The sequence below is a fragment of the Vanessa atalanta genome, chromosome 8 (genome assembly GCF_905147765.1).
Source record: "Vanessa atalanta chromosome 8, ilVanAtal1.2, whole genome shotgun sequence".
In the NCBI taxonomy this organism is placed as follows: domain Eukaryota; kingdom Metazoa; phylum Arthropoda; class Insecta; order Lepidoptera; family Nymphalidae; genus Vanessa; species Vanessa atalanta.
The window spans coordinates 13,425,133-13,444,599 of NC_061878.1; positions in this window are offsets into that span (position 1 = coordinate 13,425,133).

Below are 19,467 nucleotides of genomic sequence, written 5' to 3' on the forward strand. Positions count from 1 at the left end.
AAGTGTAAGAACAACAACAGAAAAATGGAAAGAAAAACTAAGTCATTTTGAAAATAAGTATCTGAAACAGCTGCACTAATTAAATTTATGCTAAGTAAAAAACTGTTTTTATGCCTTATATGTTGATAAAGTTTGAAATTAAGACGCACTGGTTATTTATTTATTTGCAAAACTGTTTCCCTTTTCTTCCTACTTTATATTTTGACGAGAAACGAAAACTACGGTACGTACAAAATGGCGTCCTCCACATTTATTTATCTCCGCGAGAGTGATGTTACGTGAAACGTTTGAACGTCGTCGTTAGCCATCCCCGGGTGGGTTGCGACGAATTCATAATTCTGGAACGACTCCGTACAAATGGAATTCCTGATCAAGTGTAATTGAGTCCGCGTTAAAAACGACCAAGTCCCGCGTCGCACCGACAGTTTCTCACTGGTCCGATGAAATATTCCTCATATCTGCCGATGGAAGTCATCTTTGGGTCCATTACATATCTTCGTAAAATATCTGCGTACATATGTATCTCCAATCTTTATATTTCACGTGATTATACAGATATTGGCAAAAATTAAAAGTAGATAAGGATTTATTTATCTAATTGCTGAAATAATATATAGTGGATACTTTTTTCGCCACACAACAGACTGGGCTGCGTCCCATCGCTTACTCTTTATCTACTATTAGCGACTCGCCCCGGCTTCGCACGGTGCAATGCTGATATGTACTAAATATACTATAGAATGTCTTACAACCTGCACAGTTTTTTGTTATCAGACAATAAAAACCGCTATGTCCCTTAATTTTATTTAAGTCTGTAATATCTTCGAAAATATACATTTAAATTACATGCTGTAAAGGGCCATATTGTTTAAAGTAAATGATAAAAAATGGTTATTATGGGTTGTTCCTAAGAGATAGACATATTCCATCGCGAACTTTTTTGAAGGTTTACAATACTGTAGTACATTATTTTGATCCATCGCGTAGGGTTCAGCCAGCGTTTGCAATGTAAGCGCAAAAAATGTGTTTATTTACGACATCACTTGAGAAACCTCTAAAATTATCAGTGTTTCTCTACTATATTGTGCATGTATTATACATACAAACCTTCCTCTTGAATCAAACCGCATCAAAATCCATTGTGTAAATTTAATATCGTTGTGTAATTTTATCATTCATCATATATAGGGACAGACAACGGTAAGCGACATTGTTTTATATATGTAATGATGAGTATTGTTCTTTGGCGGTAGTACTACCGCTAAACAGCAAAGCTTATAGCAATCCGATATGAAGACTGAGCGAGTCTGTGTAATTACATGTAGAAGGGACTTCATTTCTTAGTACCCATAGTGTATGGTACATTGGCAGTGAAAGGATAGCTTCAATTTCTTACAGTGGAGCCCATTATCAGGACGCCTATTTATAAGTTTGATTGCCTTTACTTATCTTATACAGAACCACTTCAGTGCCATAATATGTCCTGCGAAGCACTACAGCTGAATATACATTTAACAGTTTTAAGTTAAGTTATACATCGTTGATTAATCTAATTAACCTAAAGGAGTGATATTATATAGTTGACATGATATTAACATTCAAGTAACCGAAATAAACAGTCATAGAAAAAAACCAGTATAATTTAATTTATTATAATATTAACTTTTAATTTTTTTTTTATTATTATATAGAAAGTCATCCCCTTTAGATGGGACTTAAAACGGCGCTATAAAAGGCACTTTTTCACTTATTCATTAGGCTTACCGTCAGGAGCCTTGGATTATAAAGATTTATGAGGTGGCTCTTTACACTATGGATCAAATTCGGACGTCATATTCAAAAATGTGTAAAGGTGAAATACTATATAGTGCATAATATATTATATGTCATCGACGATTTCAGTTTTCGTAGTTGCCTTTGCATTTATGTTTGTATTTTTAACCGACTTCAAAAAAAGGAGGTTAGATTTGAATTATGTTTGATTATGATGATCCATTTAGGCTTCCAAGCATGTGTGCTTAATTTCTTAAGTGTGTTTGTATATTTGTCCACGAATTTCTCGTAAAACTACAATTCGTAACGAGACGATCATTTAATTCAAGTTAGGTATACTTCAACTTAGGGAACAGTGTAGAGTTTCATTAAAATCGGTCCAGTAGTTTCAGTAGTTCAGTTGATGCAAAAGTCGAAAAGAGTGTTTGGTGCTACACCTTTACGAACTGCTGAACGGATAAAGATTAAATTTTGTACTCTTTGTCCTACGATTCATAATTTGATGGGGGTAAAGCCACGGCGCTCGTACTCTTATTATTACTTATCAGTGGCGCTAATGATAATAATAATAAGAGTACGCGGGACGGTTACGGACGGTGATCATAAGGTTGTCTTAACAGTCTGTTAGGCTCTGGTTTGTTTTGTTTTTTTTCTCCATCTTAGGATTCTCCTTTTTTAGCAGAGCTTCTCGATAAGGATCTCCCCATTGTTATGAAGTAATTAAGACTTTTAAATTACTAATAATCAAACGTGTTCACTTAGATATTACCTTTTATAATATATAAAGTAGGAATAAATATCTATTTACTTCTATGTTAACTGAATACACTAACAACTTAAAAATTAAAATTCTTATGAAAAAATTTATAACGCCGGTAGATAAAAAATAAACACTACATTTGATATTAAACTTATTTAATCACTCTTTCACAACTTCAATATTATAATTTATGTAACAAAAGTAACCCGAATCACACACTGCCGCCTATTTATACAACTCTCCTCTCCTCTCCACAACGCACCTCCCGTCCTCGCCCCTCCTCGACAACAACTCCCCTCTCTAGTCAACACACCATCTGTTTTTCGTTACAGTCGGCCATCCTGAAACAATTGCACCGCAATTGGTGCAAACACAAAATTTTAGCTCTCTAATAAATCAATTAAATCATCTCTAGTAACTATGTCGTCATCGCTACTAGTCTCACTATACTCAGGGGCACTTCGATAGGTACGAAGAGAATCGGCGGCCACAATACCAGAGAACTTTTTGTAACCACGCATGCCTTTTACACTTCTAATTTCGTAACGGGCATTATTCAAGACTTTTTGTACAATGTAAGGCCCAGAATAAAGTACTTGCAATTTATTATTCGCGTTCTTAACTTCACCCCCTGAAGGTGCTTGTTTCCAGAGTACTAAGTCCCCTTTTTTGAAAATTTTCTCAGGTTTATGGCGTTTGTCATAATTTCGCTTCATATTTTCAGCTTGGCGCTCTAAACGTTTTGATGCATTTTTACGTTTTTCTCCTACAGATGTTGACTCTTCATTACCAATTAAATTCGGCATAAGTCTACCTTTATGACTAAACATAATTTCGTATGGATGATAACCGAGACTTTCATTAACTGTATTATTCATCCCCCATACAATGTCTGGCAGACATTCTGTCCACATATTAGGATCGACATTGCGAGTACGTAAGGCATCTAAAAGTGTACGATTGTACCGCTCGACTTGGCCATTGGCCCTTTTTTTTTTTTTTTTTTGTTTAACGAGGAGGAAATGCATTTACGCATGCCGCCCGGTCGGGGGACCGGGACGGGTATGTGGGACTCAACCGGGAACTAATGCCCCGTGCCAGGGCACGCTAGTGCTAATGCCCTGTCCTACCCACTAAAACCATCCTCGGGTTTCCACCATGCCGCCGAGTGGTGAGGCCACGGGATCGCCAAGGGCATGCAACCGCGACCACACCAGCGGCAGCCGCCGTAAGGCGGCTGAATATTCATGGAAAGCGCGCCTAGTGCGCGCCTTCCCCCTCATCCTCCACGTAAGAATGTAGCGAACTCCCCCGAGTTCGCCACTGGAGGCTGGGCGTCAACGGAGCTGACGCCCTGCGGCGGATAAGATGGTAGGCTCCGCCGCTGACCGCCGGTGTAAAACACCTGGGAGGCTCGAGTAGCGAGCCCTCCCACTCCCTCCTAGCCAACGAGGCCACTCACATGGTCCGCCCTGACTTGGCCATTGGCCCTGGGACAAGCTATTGCGTTCAATGTGTGGTGAAATTGATGTTTCATTGAAAACTCCTTAAAAACTCTACTAGTAAAGGCTAAATTTCTATCGGATATTACTTTCTTAGGAAAACCAAATAAACTAAACATGTCCTTGAGGACTGTAACAGTCTCTATAGAATTAATCGTTCTAGTGGGACGAGCTAATAGAAATTTTGAAAATGAGTCAACGATCATTAAAATGTATTGATAACCTTTTTTTGTCTTACAAAAGGGGCCAAGATGATCAATATGAACGAGTTCCATTGGAACACTAGGCTTAGGGATAGGGTGTAATTCACCACTTGGCTTTCCGTAATTACCTTTAGCATAAGCGCACTCTAAACAATGATTTATATACTTTTTAATAAAACGGGTCATTCTGGGAAACCAATAATCAGATTTAATTAATTCTTCGCACCGTTTAAAACCTACATGACCTATTTGGTCGTGAAACTTTTGCATGAACTTCCACCTAGCGAATGTCGGAACGACTAACCTATCCCCATTTAAAGTTATTCTATATAATCGGTCATTTTTAATTTTGTAATTATTTTTGATATCACTACATGGATTTCCTTCAGATAACTGCTTTATAATATTTTGTAACTTGTCATCTTGTAATTGTATTGTTAAATACCAATCATCGCTGGATATCATATTAACATTGACAATATTCACAAAGGATTTTAATTGATCAATATTGTCTTGCATTGCTGCATCAGTTGATGGATTACGGCTCAAGGCATCGACATGCTTCATACGATCTCCAGGTCTATATTCGATTAAAATATCAAATTCCTGAATCGTGAGCCACCAACGTGCTATACGAGGCACTAAATCTTTTTTCAATAAAGTGTATCTCACAGCGGAACAATCTGTAACTACTTTAACTGAATGTCCTAGTACATAAACTCGAAAATGTTTCAATGAATCCACAACTGCTAGAGTCTCTAATTCGTAACTATGATACATTGATTCTTCGCGCGAAGTTACTCTGCTAAAATAGAATACAGGCTTTAATTCTTTTTCGTTTTGGTACTGAAATAAAATACTGGCTATACCGTTTTTACTCGCGTCTGTATGAATTTCACAAGGCAAGGAGGGATCATATAAGGCAAGAACCGGTCGTGAACATAGTTTTTGTTTTAATTCATTGAAACATTCGTTTTGTCTTTCACCCCATACCCATTCCGATGACTTCTTTGTCAGATCGGTTAATGGTTTTGCAATAACCGCGAATTTATTTATATATTTTCTAAAATAACTACATAACCCTAAGAACTGACGCAACTGATGTAAATTGGTAGGTTTAGGAAAATTAAATACCGCGTTTATTTTTTGGTTACCCGGCCTTATACCATCCGCACTAATTTCATGACCGAGAAAGGATACACTAGATTTAAGAAATGCGCACTTTTTTATATTTAACTTTAAATCAGCTTTTTTTAATTGAATAAGAACTCTTTCCAGTAATTTTAGACCGTCTGACACATTAGAAGTGGATAACAACATATCATCCATAAAAGTAATAATTTCATTACTACCCACAAGTTTAACTAATTTTTGAATAACGCGCATAAATACTGACGGTGCGTTGGCTAATCCAAATGGTATTCTTAGATATTCATATAGTCCGTCTGGTGTAACGAAAGCCGTCTTATTGATAGAGTCCGAATGAACTTTTATATGATGATAGCCAGAAAACAAGTCCAAACTCGTAAAACAACTTTTACCCGATAATTTAGACAATTGGTCATCAATGTGCGGCATAGGAAAGCGATCCTTTACTGTAATTGCATTTAGATCCCTATAATCAACACATAGTCTATAATCACCGTTTTTCTTACGCACAAGTATAATTGGAGATGCATACTCTGAATTTGACTCCCTAACTATACCACCACTAATTAAGTCGTCAACTAATTTAGATACTACTTGTCTCTCTGAATGAGCTAATCTATAGGGTTTTCGAACTATTGGCTTACTAGTATTAAGTTCAATCCTCATTTCACCTAAATTTGTACAACCTATCTCCTCATTTGTACTAGCAAAACAATTTCTGTACGATTTTAATAGTTCAATTAACTCAATTTTATAATTTTCGTCAACATCTCCCAAATCAATATTTGCCAATTCCTGATTAAAGTTAATACTCATCTCACCTCTCCTCAAAATTAAATGACTTGAACTCACCTCTAAATTCGTTGTACACTTCTCGGCTCTGGCAATCGTCATCTCTTTTTTCCAAATAATGGAGTCCGATCCAATATTGCAGACCCTCACATAGCCGTCACCGTCCTTGAGTACTGTGCTCGCTATGGCGTAAACAACTTTGCCCATGCTATATCGTCTCGGCTTCGTGCAATAGTTTCCTAAATCGGCTCCATTCACTTTTACCCTCACCAGGTTGTCGCCAATGGGTACAACTGTATCTTCTATTAATTCAACTCTGAAACAGCTCGCTTCATCACATATATCGATATTCATTAAGTCGTTAGGTATATTTGGTACTTTAGATAAGGTGACCCCGTACTTAGAAACGCTTAACATAACATCTTCTCTATTTATAATAGTTTGTCCAATTATTAAAACAAAATTTCCCAAATCAACATCGGTGACTACGGCAGAAGTTTTAATTATCTCGTTGTCTACTAAAAGATCAAACTCAACTTCTCCAATAGCACGAACAGAGCTATTATTAAAACCCTTTAAAACAGTGTTTGTAGGCTTTACCTTCAGTTTAAGTGCGTCTGATGCCTTCTTGTTGATAACATTTAGCTCGCTCCCTGTATCGATGTAAGCTTTCATGTGTACATCATTTACACAAACATTTTTCTTATATACGTCGTTTAAATTTGATAACAGCTGTACCTTTTTATAAGTTACCTGTTCACCATCAGCAGTGCACGTACTCGCCACATGACCTAGTTTACCACATCTAAAACATTTACGTTTATCAGGCAACTTACAGGTAGTCGCAACGTGTCCTATCTCATTGCAGCGATAGCAGACCGGTGTTTTTCTCGTATTGGTATTTTCCAACTGGCTGGTAGACCCTTCAGCGTTCAAAGCTTTCGAAAGCCCAACAGCTTTGACAGGAAAGTTTTGCGTTCTCTGTGAATTGTTTTGATAAGAATCAAAGACACATAGAAAACCTTCATACAGCTCGTCTGGAGTATGACACTGAAATGCTTGTGCATTTGCTCGAAGTTCTTGAGGCAGCCCACGCACAATGCAGGATACAGCGGCCTGATCGCTCAATTGGCACCTGTAGCACATGGCTAACTTTTCCTGAAAATACTTAGTCATAGATTCAGTTGGGAGTTTCTTTCTAGACATAAGCTCATCTAACAAAGATGCGTAATCATGATGACGTGGAAAAGCCCTTATAATCATAGATTTCCATTCTTCCCACGAATAGTCATACGAATCCAATCTATTAAACCATTGTCTAGCCTGTCCTTGTAGCTTTGATTGCAAAATAAATGATTTAGTTTCGTCATTCCAATGATAAATTACGCCTAAATGCTCAATTTTCTTAATCCAACTTTTTATATTTAAATCACGATTTTCAGGATCGTAATCAGGAACTAATTTTTCTGTATTTTGTAATTTTGTAAATCTAATATTTAATTCACTATTCAAACATTGATTTACTGCTTTATCTACCCTCTTTTTTATCAATTCTTTAACAGGCATAGATTTCTTACTGGATTCACTTACTTGTGAGTCGCGGTGCCTTTTTATTCGTAAAGAATATCCTGGGTCCTCACGGGTTCTCTTCATTTTGCGGTAATCCCTCTTCTGATATATAACGCCGGTAGATAAAAAATAAACACTACATTTGATATTAAACTTATTTAATCACTCTTTCACAACTTCAATATTATAATTTATGTAACAAAAGTAACCCGAATCACACACTGCCGCCTATTTATACAACTCTCCTCTCCTCTCCACAACGCACCTCCCGTCCTCGCCCCTCCTCGACAACAACTCCCCTCTCTAGTCAACACACCATCTGTTTTTCGTTACAAATTAATGCGCCTTCAAAATCAAAAACAGCAGTGAACTGAAAATAAAAAATAAAAATATTTTTAGGACTTGGGAAGGAATACAAATTTCAAAAATGGATTTGTCTAAGATTTACCTAATTCAGTACACATGCCGACAATTTTTTTGAAGTCGGTGCCAACTGTTGAAGTCGGTTTAATTTTTTTATAAATTATTATTATCCTGTTTTATTTTAAATGTATTTATTGATTTCCAAATTGAAATCCTTTGTCGATATATATTATATATATTATCATTAAGCATAGGAACATACTTATCTGTAATGAATTGCAAATCAACACAACGAGATAAGCTTTCTTTTTAAGGAAACCGCTTACGTATTAGACGTATTTACGTATATAGCGTAAGCGGGACTTTATTGTTGCATTATTACATATTTTTCAGTTTTTTTTCACTTCCACATGTATTTTATTTTATAAAAGCTTTTTACGAGTGTTATACGGATGCCGATATGTACGGCTGATCAATTTGCGTATATATTGACTGTGGACGGTTCAGACGATTACCTATTCACAAACAACGTTTGAATTTTATTCATATTGTTCTGTTTTTATTTATTTATCGTGAAATACTCGATATGTGTCGAAGACCACTGTCCCTTTCACACTGAAACACGATGTCAACCATTTGCCGAGAGACGAATAGTAATTAGCGAAACCAGGATATTCACATAAGTAAGTTTATATCTCGGACAGGTAACGAGGATATCGTGAGAAAGCAAAGAGACGATTGATGTTAATATCAAGCGGATTGGTAAATGTATCTTTTATTTTGTCACGGCGGAGAAAGCAGAAGCAGGGTGAATATAGTTAGACAAATTGACGTAAGTGCGAGTGGGTTCTTAAAAAAAATAATTAAACTTATTTATTTAAACAATGAATTGACCGAGCAGAAGCTCATGTAACTATCAATTGAAATTATTTCTAATACATTATGTTCACATCAAATATGTTTCCCACGATATGAGTTGATTCATGTTACTTTTCCTATAATGCTGATTATGCATTTACTTGTACTGTTCTAACTCCTCGGGCCAATATAACTAGTTCTTTTCATATTTTTTTAGTTTATAAATAATTACCAATACACTTGTCAGAAAAATTACGACAGCGCGAGACTAAAACATATACATTTTTACGTATATTTATGTATGTTACGTAAAGTTCTAGCAAGGCTTATAATTTAAAATATGCAGTAAAATAATAAGGCCGACGTGGTAAAGTAGACACGAGTTATTGACGTAGTTGCTAACTCGTCGAGTTGAATGAAGTTTGGCGGTAGTTGTGAATTTGTTGTTTCTTGTTTGTCCACACCTGCGCCGGTACCATGGCGGTCCTGCTTGACGATTCCGTATCGCTTATCACTTCACAGACTAGTTATAAATAGGACTGGATTTAATTTTAAAATACGTAAGTAATGTCTAGTGTATTTATTTCATAATTAAATATATAATAAATGGTCGCCAAGTGAGTCCAAAAAAGAGTGTCTTAATTCGGTTTGAATAAACTCCGTCATTTATGGATCTATACGGATGGTATTTGTTTTGGATACTTCGCGGTTGGTCCCACTTAATTTTAGACAAAAATACCACCGTAACGGTGATTTTCTATTTATAATAGTATAATTTGAATTTTTTTAATAAAATAAACTTTGTGTGACTTATCGACATATTAGCATTAGCAGCCCGTAAATGTCCCACTGCTGGGATAAAGGCCTTCTCTCCCTTTGAGGAGAAGGTTTGGAGCATATTCCACCACGCTGCTCCAATGCGGGTTGGCGGAATACACATGTGGCAGAATTTCGTTTGAAATTAGACACATGCAGGTTTCCTCACGATGTTTTCCTTCACCGCCGAGCACGAGATGAATTATAAACACAAATTAAGCACATGAAATTTCAGTGGTGCCTGCCTGGGTTTGAACCCGAAATCATCGGTTAAGATGCACGCGTTCTAGCCACTGGGCCATCTCGGCTCATTATCGACATATAAATATTATTAAAATATGAAATCCAAAAGAATTAAAAATACAACATTATATACAATAAACAATATTATATGTAATGAGGCAATAAAACCTACTAAAATGACCATTCTATAACGATCTAATTGTAAGCCAAAGTACTGTTTACAATTAAAAAAAAAACGGTTAGTTACATAGTGGTATAATTAATATTGTTTTTTTTTACAATGTCTGAATTGGTCGCTGTCGCGGCTACAGGTAAGTTTCTTGTATTTGAGAAAATTAATGATCCAGGCGGACTCTAATAACAGATCATTAAAACTTTGTACGAGAGGTGTGTCTGTAGTCAACCTATGTGTATAATATATCTACAAATAAGTCAGTGACAGCATATTGTGACTATATATATTTTTAGAAATAAGACCAGAAGTTATTTTTTTAAATAAAAATTTATTTACTACCCTCAAGAAAACAATTTACAAAACAAATCTACTTTGAAAGCAATAAAATTTAACAAACCAAAATTAATTTAAACGAAAACTAATAATGAAACATCTCTGAAGCTATTACAAAAATTACGGAACAATCTAACAAAAAACCCAACGGACAGAATGAAGTTGCCGAGATGTTGACCCGATAACAGCCGAACAGCAAAGAGAGCACAACCACACAACCGTCTCGTCCCAGCGCCGATGCAAAAGTGAAGCGCCGCACTTTATTGGTCCGTTCTCGTGTTGCTATCCCTCTTCCACCTGACGTCATCGCGCCGATGTACTAGGTTGAGAGGGATTTTCCTCTAAGAATATAATTATAGTTAGGTTATAGGAATCAGTTTAGTGTTTATACATTGAAAAACTAACGGTACTTTATTTCTATTGTCATAAAACGTTGATCATTATGAAAACGAATGACATAATATTTTTAAAGTTTTTCTAAACATCAATCATGTTTATTACACTTTGTAATTCGAGCCGGTAGTTTTTTATTTGTTTCAAACAAATATACAAGTTTCTAAGAATTAGATATTAATATCTAGACTTAAATATTCTTAAAATAAATGCACTAGAAATTTACTTTCAATTCGAAAAAATATTAAATTGTCAATTATTGTTCGTTTCCGCTTGAGTAGTACAACGTAGTATTCAAACGAAACAGTCGAAAAATCTATCTTTTCGATGTTTCTGTCAAAGTTTTGTTTCAACAAAGGTGTTTTGCGCTGAAGCGAATGGATACATAGCGCGAACAGCGATTGAGTCGTGAATACACCTCTGTACCGGATTCTACACTACGCTGAACAGCGCTTTGTGCTTGTCGCCTTAGCCAACTATTTCTATTTCAGACAAAATGTTGCAATATTGTGACGTTTACTCTCGTCTACTATTATAACACGATGCTCTAAATACTTGATGGAGTAAAGTCATTCGGATCTAATTGAATTCCTATCTTATTTACCAAGTCATTTGCATATTATAATGAATCAGAATACTTACATACATTTTAAAATATTTATCGTAGTTGCGTTCGATACATATATATCTCAAATAACAGACACAATTTCGTTTTAAAAAATATTCATATTAATATAACATATAACTGATGACTAGAAGGTATTTGTTGACGCGTCAAGTGTGCGGTGACCTTAATAGTCACAGGACGGACGCTGGTAACATTTGTCTCCAGCCTCCGTAGAGACGCTAATTGCTTAATGTACTGTGACTGGGCCGCCGTGATTTATGCTTGTTTATTTATAAAATATTAAAGGAGTTTGATAATACCTAACTTTACTTTACACGTTTGTAAGCTCCGTTTACAATTTCTACAAAGAACGTAAATTTATTTTGACTTGGTCGTAGGGCTTTGTGCAACCCCGTCGCCGTCAAGGTGATCTAAGGAATGTTTAATATTTCTTACAGCCATTGTCTATGGGCGGTGGTGACCACTGACCATCAGGTGGCCCATTTGCTCGGCCTACCGATATCATAAAAATAAATAAAAATGCGATTTTAATAATTCAATAAAAAAGGTATGTTTTCATATTGCACGCTACTTATATATACATATATATGTGTAAGGATTGTTTACAATTTACATATTTTAGGGCAGCCCTCAATGTCTGATAAACTTTTAACTCACTTATGGGCGAATGCTCCCAGCCAGAGATCACCTTTACACTTATAAAAATAAGATAGACTATCGTGCTATTGATATCGTTTCGAGCTTGTGGGCCACGATACGGTTACATTGTGGTGAAAATAAGAAATTATTTATTTCCACTATACACGAAAAACCAAATGACAATATACTGGAATCAACGATCCAATTCAAAAAAAAATCACTGGTACAAAGCTACAATTCTCCTGATGGCTATAGGGTATAAATTACACCCGTGCAAAGCCAGGGCGGGCCACTAGTGATATATAAAGTATTCAAGTGTTTTTAATTATATTTATGTATTTTCTGAAATATAATACAATGAATTTACACTATTAAACTTAGTATCAACTTAAAGTTGGTATTTACGATTGATTTATGAGGATAAGGTTCCTCATATTTCACAAAAATATTTGATCAACGAAGATTGATCGAACAACGAATTGAATGTCTCTTATATTTTTGTAATTATAAGACGATTCTCTCCGAGGCGCCTTCGTCCGAGCAGATGGCTGCGAGCGGGAGTAGTTTAAAATTAATGAAAACACTCGAAGACAGCTCGATATTGAAGCTAAATGCATTTACTTTGAAACTAGCTTCGATGGAAATTCAAAAGAGGTTGAAAGTGGCTGATTCACAATTGATGTTGAAATTGATTTGTAGAGACGCGAAGATTGGCCTCGTGCCTCGACTCCTGATAGAGCAGAGTTATAAATGATGGGGATTATTCATATTGCAAGAACCTTCCTGAAACAAGGAAACGAAGATTTAGGAGCCACTTACGCGGTTAAATATCCAATTCCTCTTAAAAAAACTTCATCTTATATGACCAATACGTAACACGCACACTTTTGAAAATATATTTTTATAGCACCTACAAACTGAGCGTCCGTAGGTAACTTTACGTAGTTACTGAATGCATATTTTTTATGATTGCTAACGGTTCACATTCGCTCCTTGCAACTCTCGTAAGTACTCACTGTGTTGCCACTGGCATACTGATCTTCTTACTCAAATATTAATACATACACGTTTTACTTTGTAGATATTAAATAATAAATTAATATGTTCCAAGCAATGTTGTAAGTTTAAAGGACCGAAAGACTGAATAGAGTAATAACAGTATAGAGCATTGTACTAAAGAAATATCTTTTCAGTTTTTCCAACGTTAAAAGGCTACTCTGTACTGCCGTGCGACGCGCATCGTCGATTAGAGGACTGATTCGTATCTCTTACAGTGTCAAAGCCTAAGTGACGATGACCATTTGCCAACGAGGGGCCTGTTGGCGCATCTGCCTTGATCAAAATGATCTAAATGAAATCCGATGCTCAGCGTCTCAGTATTGGGTTCGAAGACTAAATTTAATGTTTAGTAAAATAAATGTTGGAATTTCTTTCGTCATTTTGAGTGCGAGTGAGAACAACCGTCTCGTCGGCGATGATCACTAACGTTATAATGACGTTATACACAGTGTATCTAATATTTATTTTACTACAAGAGAAACCTCTTGTTTACTGTATTGTCTATTAAAATCAGAAATATACTTCCTTCTCTCTTATATTTGAGTCGTCATTTTACCAGTTAAATTAGTTTAACGTTACATATTACCTTTGGAATGTAGAATTTATCGTGTTCAACAGTCAAGATCACTTAGTGGTTACTATTTATCGTCAATTATATTAAAAATCATACATTTTATGATCGCTTTTATTTATAATATAAGCAAAAAAGCTTATTGTTACGAGATTATAATAAAAATAGAAAAAAAAATCTGTTTCATCCAAAGACAGTCTTACCGATTTACTTTAAGGTGGAATTTGATATCATTTCTCATTTTAAGATAATAGAGAATTCTTCCGCAATGAAATTTAATAAAGCAGCATATCTTAATATCCTCCACGTACCGAATGTGTCCTCGTAGCACTAGTGAACAAATTTAATCTTTAGTGCAATATGTCAGAAAAATTCTCTTTCACGTATCCTTGTTGTCACAAAAAAAATATTTTTCAATGCTCCCAAACTCTGTCGACACACAAACGTTTTTCCAATGTATTTTACGTTTCATTGTGTTTCGTACACAAAAATAATACTAAAATGTTTAAAATTTGTCAGTTAGCGGTTGCGTAGTTTTATAATATACAGACGCGGACGCTTTGCAAAACCATGCGAAATTATTCTAGAGTGGTAAATAGCGGGCGCGGGTGATTTCACTTTTGTGTTATATCGTTTTATTATATTTATTTGAAATATTTTTCTTTTCTGTTTTACTAGAAAACTAGAAACCTCGATATAAATTTAAAAAAAAACCGTTTTATTGCGGAAAGAAGTGTGCTGAATAAAAATTTACAATGTTTCGCGCCTGGGGATGAGTTCCTGATTTGTTCGATATTTTTTGGAGTCTGTTACCACTTTTAAACTATTACTTATAAAAACGTAATGTTATTTATATAATATGTTAGTTAATTATATATTTGCGTAGTTTCAATTAAGACAATGTTACAATTATTTATGTTATGATGACAGCTTATGTGTGTAGATGTTATTTGACACAACACGTTTACTTGAATTTTCTATTATTAAAATCTACACAAGCGAGTTAATTCTCTTTATAACACCCTCAGTATGTACTAAAACTAGGTAAATTCACAACAGGAAGGCTTGTTTTAAAAATATAAACTAATCCAGGTCGCGAGTTTACTTTGCCATTATAATAAGACTTACAATTTCGATAACACTATCGCGGCGACGCCGCACTCGCCCGGTACCTCGTCAACTGCAACTTATACATTCGCTATGGGATTAAGGATTATCGCGCATAAATAAATTTATACCAATATGTGTGTGTAGAAATGGTTGACTTGTGTACATGTCTGAGATAGTTTTGTATACAAATAATAAAAATACAGCTTATTGCTGATGCTAATTAAATACTTTTGCTTAAAGGACGCGGAGTCAGTATCACAGACTCAAGAACGTCGTGAATTTTAAATATCAGTTTTATACGGGGTTAGGTGGGTAACTTGTTCGTCGAATTTTATAATATAAGTTTATACATATGTGACATTTGGCATATCACAGAGAATAAATGACATCTGCAGTTACTGTTTTAATACATTTGGTGTTTAATATTTTTCAAGAACTAGCAGTCGCGGGTTCACTTGCGTTTTAGAGATTAGTCGTCAGGTATTAGGTACTCAAAGTATGGCTATGTCTTTCATTAAGGTTCAAGCTTGTTTCATACCAAATGAAATCAAATTCGGTTCAGTGGCCGAGGAAGAGCCACAGATAGACATACACACAGAGTTACTTTCGTATTTATATTATAGTAATATTAAAGATATTAAAGTGAACGCAGTTTTATTCCTCTAGAAATTTTGAGACGAATTAAAATTTCAGTCTGAGAAGGAGATTTTTCACTTCGTCTTTCGACTCGACTATGACATTCACAAGTCGTTCAACTTGATTGACGCACTGACGTTATTTTGTAGATCCACGTTTTTTGGGCTGAGAGGTCAAGGAATGGTCAAACGTCGAGCAGTTCATATTACATGTTACAATACGTTTCAATATATAGCCACAAAGCACTTTTGTTATTTTTAAAAAAAGAAAACTAAGTTTGACGCTTTTTTTAATTTTTTATTCGTTTTCTGCAATCTGAAATACAATTTATATATGTTTTTATGCGGTCTTAGAATTTATAACTCGTGCTACCCTAACTGTAGTTTGCTTTGAAAAACTGAAAATTTTACAATCTGTGAGAAAATTCATGATTAAGCTGTTGGTCATAAAAATGTTAAATGTGCCATATTATAAGTTAAAATATAGCTCTTAGCAGTTTGAGCTATGGAGCCGTAGCCACCATAGGCTTCTAATTCGACGACTTTGGGCGTATAATTTGATGTGAAATATTACATACATGCTTTTGGCCTCCATGAGATGATATGATATTATCATTTGAAAAAAATAGCCTTTCAAAACGATTTAATCTAGATCGTAATTTAGATATTGGTGCCGTCCTTTAAGGGAGAACAGCGAGGCCGTAGCGGATTCTATAGATAGAATATTGCGTGGAAACAATATAGTCATGCGTTTTTTATATTTATTTTTACAATGGGCTATCGGCGTCCGCGTGTGCGAGTAACGCGTTAATACCGCGGATATTAAAATACTGGCAGCTGTAACGCGTTCGTTAGCGTTTTTTTAAATTTCATGACACTATGTTTTTGTTTTGATGTTTCACGTGTGTTAAGCGAAACTATCGCACGACATCTTTAATAAGCACTAGATGAAAACACTTCGCTACACAAATATTAATATGTTAGCATATATACCGTTTCACTCCTGCACGAAATCATTATTTGGAACACACTCTCCGAACGCAACCGTAGACGTCAAACATGGCTGCCCGTTGAACTGTCATGTCATTGTATTTCATGGATTTAAATCGAAATATCTCAATTGTACGAATTTTGCGGATATATCATACCGACTAAAAAATCAATATATTTTAACTATCTATAGCTGTGGATAGGTTTCGACCGGGTCTATCGTAGACCTGCGCGAAATTATTAAAATATCGTTATAAAACGTATACAGGCTACATTTGCATGAAAATTTTCAATTTAAAAAGTCAAGTGTTATAAACATGTGGTATTTGCTATGATCTAATAAATCGCACGTCAAAGTAGCTTATAAAGGTTACGAAGAGCAAACGGATGGGAACATTTAACGAAATGCGTCTTCAGGGATCCATTGTAATCAAACGTGTCCGTAAATAACCTCTCCTCCTCGGAGGCACGTGATCTCGGTCTGCGGAATGTTAGTGCAGATATAACGAGACCGGCTGACCGGTCACTCTATGTGAGCGGAGCGTTACCGTAGCGCTACGCAACGCAATATTCGTAAATTATCCGTATCCCGTGATGGCCTAGTGAATAAAACGTGTTAATCTCTAAAATCGCTGGTTCAAATCCGAGTTAGCATCATTGAGTTTTCGTTTTTATGGTTCAACGGGAAAGGAAAACGATTGTATTGTTGCAGTAGGATTTGATAGATATACAGTACAAATAGCGTACAGGTAGACGTGTGTAGCGTGGAGGAAGTAACAGTTAACTAGCTCATTTGTTTTATATAATTTATGCCGGTTAGGTGGACTGGCAGAATACCTGCCACCAGTCAACCTGCATAAATGGTGGTCACTACTGCCCATAGGCATTGGTACTGTAAGAAATATTAATCCTTCCTCATATCACCAACGCGCCACCAACCTCATGCTTGTCGCCAAACGTCGGCGCCGTAATGGATAGTGTGATGTAAATGTTAATTTCCATACACGTAGCGTTATAAACACTCTAATGGTGTTTATGTTGCATGTTGTGTGAGAGGCGATTCCAGCCTCATCACTCTTGCTTTGCGGGAGTCGAGTCGAGACAAAGCCATCCGTCTTAGTTCGCCTTAAACTGTCGCCCGCTATACCTGATCTTATGTTACATACATTGGAAGCCTAACCCCTCGACTCAGGCACGCGCGCTGAATTTACTCCAAACATTAACGCTAAGAATTTATGGTTAGTATCACTCTCGGCGGTAATAAAGTGCGTAGCAATTATTCTATCCTTTTAGATTTTAAATAACTCACTAAATAAAATATCGTGGAGGTTAATATAACGACTTTTTATGTGATTGTATTCTTTTAAGCTTAATATGAGTATCACGAACTCAAACTCTACACTATATGTCAGTTAAGGCACAGCTTAACTCAGCTCTCCTTTCAGATACGTAAGTCAACATCCATTTCCGTTCGCCTGTCCGAAACTCCTTCCTGGAATCCCTCTTCCTGTCAATGTTGATGTTGTGTATTTCTTTTGTTGAGTGAAATTTCTTAAATTTTATGTAAATATAATAAAATTTAGTAGTTCAAGTAATTGTTATCACGGTTTATTATGGATATACGGATATGTTTTATAATACTAACGATTATTTATTCTCTCGCTTATGTCTGTATTGGTCTAGGTTATATATTATCAAATATATTGTTTAGTGTTAAAAATTTTATTGATTTTGCAATCTCGGACGCACCGATCAATCGACTTCGGGGTCTTCTTCATCCCACGTGGTGACGTGACATTGTCGAAACAATCTCTACGCTGTTGGTAGAAAATAAATAATTGAATTGATTTACGTAAAAGAAAGAAATATTTAAATTATATTTTTTTAAACTTTCAAATATGTATCAGTAGTTTTTCGGACAGATGAGAACAGATCTTAAGATTTTCATTCGTTTCTATGCGATTGTATTCGTCTCACGCGTTTGTTTAGCATTTTCGACTGAAATCCGGGCACCGCTGAGCGCGGCGCGGCGCTGCGGGATCTGCAAATATGCACTCTTATTTGTAACGAAACAAATACTTTCAAATTCTGCGATTGCTTTCCATTTGGAACATATTATTTCAGTCGTTTTCTCACTTTAATAACTTTAGTAATAAAATCAGAGTTTATTTTCAAAATAACTGTGTGTAATAAATTCCTAACACAATATACATATATTCCGTTTTAGTGTTTGTTTCGTGTAACAGGATCTGTAAAGTAAATGTAAAGGCACCCCTGCTGGGCTAAGGTATAGTCCTTGTTAGGAGTTGATTTTTGTGGATTATTCTACGACTATTATATACTATACTATACTATATTATGAGACAGAATTTCATCCACCAACGTTTCCTTTACCGCCGAGCATGAGATAAATAATAAACACGAGTTATTCGTAAGCGCACTGTTACACGGGCTTTTTAGTTTACCTGTTCTTCTTTTGTATATTTGGTATATAGTGTAACAATAAATAAACTAACAAATACACATGGCGCAAAGATGTTGCTCATTGGAGTGCTTGTCCAGGTTTGAATCCGTGAGTATGCGTTAATTCATTTGTTCTCTATTGGATTTAATTTGGCGCGATGAGGTTAAAATTTTGAGTCCAACTGTTTTATTCTTTTCAAATATTTAATGGAACAATATTACAAAATGAAAGTACTTCATACATTGTTAGTATAATATATTAGTGAGAAGGAAGGCGGCACGTCGCGGGCGGCGCGGGGTTCGCAGTCCCGCCTCATTTGCAGAATCGCTTTGATTAGCATAACTGCAGTATTACCAGCACTAGTGGTTCCACGTGAGCGTGCAAGAATGAAATTAATTATAAGAGTAATACGCCACAGAGCACGAGTACGACGCTCGCACAC